Source organism: Salvelinus namaycush, chromosome 20, assembly GCF_016432855.1.
Source record: "Salvelinus namaycush isolate Seneca chromosome 20, SaNama_1.0, whole genome shotgun sequence".
Taxonomy (NCBI): Eukaryota; Metazoa; Chordata; class Actinopteri; order Salmoniformes; family Salmonidae; genus Salvelinus; species Salvelinus namaycush.
This window is the reverse complement of record NC_052326.1, coordinates 42609469-42613514: the sequence shown is the minus strand read 5'-3', so window position 1 is coordinate 42613514 and position 4046 is coordinate 42609469. Positions and strand designations below refer to the sequence as shown.

Genomic DNA, 4046 nt, shown 5'->3' with positions numbered 1-4046 from the left:
CGTCTTCAAAACCCTGACAAGACTATGTATTTAAGATAAGCGACAGAGGAAATACTTCAAAATCTAAAACACTTTCTAAATATATCATAAGACTAGGAAAATAACTATGCAGTTACTTTGAAGTGACTCCGACCTATATTAAACATAGAGGGAATGAGAGCCAATGGTAGCCATGTTAATTCGCTCAGGAGTTTGAGTTACATGCATGGTGTATCAAATTAGGAATCAGCCCATCAACTGTATTAGAAAACCATCACTATTGGACAATTCAACATTATTGTAATTCAACATGTCTATTTGCATATACATAAACAAAAATTGCAGTCAAATACAAACGAATATAACTGTTTTGGTTTGTTTTACTGTTAAGATACCAGCTGGACTCGTATCCATCCAATTTTCAGAATGAGGTATGAGTTTTTAGGCTATGCACAACATTGGCACGATGTGGGCCCAACCACATGAAAAAATACTATAGTATACTGTAGTATTACTATATTTATGTACTGTATGATTTACTATAGTGTTTTTGCTTTATTAGCTTTGACATAGAAGTGGGGGCTATCTCCTTGAGGACACCTACTGGACAAATACTAAAAGAGATAATTTTCCATAACCTGTCGGTAGGTAGGACTGGAGTCAGAGTTTCTGTTATTTTCTATAATATTGGTCTATACTTGGGCATGCAGGTTTCTCACTCACGGGTGGCACGCATTGGGATATGGGGGAAGGGAATGTGTGGGGTATATGCACATTAAATACTGTAGTATTACTATAGTTAAAAAATACTGTAGTGTTTTCGCGGATACTGTAGTGTTTTTGCAGTCATTACTGTAGTATTTACTACAGAGTTTTTTTTAGGATAATACTGTAGCATTTGCTATAGTATTCTACAGTATACCACAAAATGATATAGTAAGTACTACACATGACCGAGGGATACTACAGTGTGTAGTGTATTCTACAGTGTACTACAAAATTCTATATTAAGCCCTACCCGATCGAGGGATATTACAGTGTGTAGTATAGTATTCTACAGTAAACTGTAGTATTTTTTCATGTGGGCAATGCGGGATGAATTATTGGCCCAGTATCAGCAGCCCATATCTGGTGAGGGCTGCCCTCACTTTGCCTCAATAAGCCCATACTTTTGATCTTTTATTTATTTGATTTTATTAGGATGCCCATTAGCCATCGCCAATGGCGACCGCTACTCTTACTGGGGTCAGACACATAACGAAAAAGACATTACAGGCAAAAGACTTTACCATTTACATACATTAAAAACATTAACATGTAGTGTGTGTGTGCGTGCTTATCTATCAGTTACACATACATGTCAGTACATACACACAAAAAGTAGGTCACATGGGGAGAGGTGTTGTGCCGTGAGGTGTTGCTATATTTGTTTTTTGAAAGCAGGTTTACTGTTCGCTTGCTCTATATGAAATGGAAGGGAGTTCCATGCAATCACGGCTCTGTATAATACTATACGTTTCCATGAATTTGTTCTGGACCTGGGGACTGTGATTTAAACAGTGGAGGCTCCTGAGGGGAGGACGGCTCATAATAATGGCTGGAATGGAGTCAATGGAGTGGTATCAATGACATGGAAAGCATGTTTTTGGTGTGTTTGTTACCAATCCATTGACTCCATTCCAGCAATTATTATGAGCCGTCTACCCCTCAGCAACCTATACTCAGTGGTGCTTTTAGCATGTCACACAAAAAAAAAAATTATGCATGCCAGCAAAGCCATTACACAACACAATACTAAACAATACATAAATTGCACTATAATGGTGACAAAGGCTGCCCACAAACTGTTAGGGCCTACAGTACATAAAGCTGTCCCAACAGCAGAGTATTCTTTTCAACACCATGGACTGAATCCTTACCACCGCACACCTGGCTATCAGCGGAGCCTTGTCTGACATTAATGAGCGAGCTATGATGGGTGTAGTCATTATAACTATTTGTTCATCACTTTTGAAATGTACAGCGACAGAATTCAGAACATGGACCACTCTTACAGTATTCTCCCTGTACACCAAGTCAGAAACATAGGATAAATAAAGGGGGCATATAAGCGGACAACGAAAGCTCTTACAATATTCAATGATGACATTTCTCTAAAACAGGATATAAGCTACATGTGCACCACCAAGTCAGAACAGTAGGCTAAGTTATGAGGGGGGAAGGGACCAAATTATTAGGGTGTGTCACGCCCTGACCTTAGAGATCCTTTTTATGTCTCTATTTTGGTTGGTCAGGGCGTGAGTTTGGGTGGACATTCTATGTCTGGTGTTCTATGTTGTCCTTGTTTTGTATTTCTATGTGTTTGGCCTGGTATGGTTCCCAATCAGAGGCAGCTGTCTATCGTTGTCTCTGATTGAGAACCATACTTAGGTAGCCTGTTCCCACCTGTGTTTGTGGGTGGTTATTTTCTGTTTAGTGTTTGTTGCTGTAACGGCTATCGTCATATTCGTTCTCCTCCTCAGACGAGGAGGAGCATGGATCGGACCAACACGCAGCGAGGTATGTAGACATAATGATTTATTATAACAAGACGAAACACTATGAACACTTGAACAAACTACAAAACAATAAACGAAGTCAACAGACCTGAACAAACGAACTTACATAATAATACGAAGAACGCACGAACAGGAACAGACTACATACACGAACGAAAACGAAACAGTCCCGTGTGGTGCGACAAACACGGAAGACAATCACCCACAAACAAACAGTGAGAACAGCCTACCTTAATATGGTTCTCAATCAGAGGAAACGTCAAACACCTGCCTCTAATTGAGAACCATATCAGGCAACACATTAGACCCAACATGGAAACACATAACATAGAATGCCCACCCCAACTCATGCCCTGACCAACTAAACACATACAAAAACAATGGAAAACAGGTCAGGAACGTGACAGTTGCACCTTTCAGAACTGTTCGTTGGTCATTTTGTTGTTTTTGTTCGCGTGTTCATCTTTATTAAAAGTATTATGGATACGTACCACGCTGCACTTTGGTCCTCCTCTCCTTCTCCCGACGACAATCGTTACAGGGTGAGGCACATTGGCTACTAACAGCTTAAAACAGAACATACACTTAGTATTACTTTCTTAGCTACAGTATACATATCTCTCTGGCATATTACATAATTTATGCAGCTGCACACAAAACATTTCTGGACTCACCGTTGTGCTTTACTCACTTGAACAGGAAGGTGTCGTGGCGGTCCTTCTTATGGGAAAATTTTGTCATGAAACTTTGTCATCAAAGTCTGTCAGTCTCTGGATTTGTAGTGCTTTCAAGACAACTGGGACACGGAAAAAACAAGATTGAATCATGACGTCAGTGATCTTCAGGTCGGAGCTCTAGAAAGAGGCCTGAGTTCCCAACTTGGAATTCCGAGTTGGATGACCGTTCAAAATTAATTTTCCCAGTCTGAGAATTTCTTTCCAAGCTCCCAGTTGTCTTGAACTCACTGAAGTCTGAGATTTCCCAGTTCTGAGTTTCCAGTTGTTTTGAATGTGCAGAAGTCATACAGCATTGACAATTTATTCAACCTTTTCTGGCCAATGTTGTTGCGTGTAAATGTTTATCCTTTTAAGCTTAGAAAAGACACCCTTAAACCCAGAAATGGACGACAAACCCTCTCTACCGAAATAGCACGGGAAGCAAAATAGTGACTGCTTTGCATAGTTTGCACTAGGCCACTAATTCCATCTAAACCACTCATTGTTAAATTTGCGATTTCCAACTTATGGCTGATGAGCACCGATACATTTTATCTATAATTTCTCTTCATATGACAAGGATTGAAAAGGATTTGCCAGTAGATTGTCAACATCATTCATGATGATGACTGCTTGTCTAGCTTGCTAGCTAAGATTTTGAAATTATGATGTTGACATGATCAGTCCAATCAAAGCTACGGTAGATATAACATGATTTGACGTCCTTTTATCTGTGAGCGATGACCTTAAGCCTTCTTGGATGGGCACTTCTAATGTAAATCTATGGCAGCCC

At 39.8% G+C, this 4046-nt stretch overlaps 1 non-coding gene across 1 annotated transcript; it reads right to left on the bottom strand.

The window, feature by feature from the left end:
- Window positions 1–556: 556 nt before the first annotated feature.
- On the bottom strand, window positions 557–611 carry LOC120065748. The gene has a single exon (XR_005478702.1). It is a non-coding gene; the product is annotated as a U7 small nuclear RNA (small nuclear RNA).
- Window positions 612–4046: the final 3435 nt, after the last annotated feature.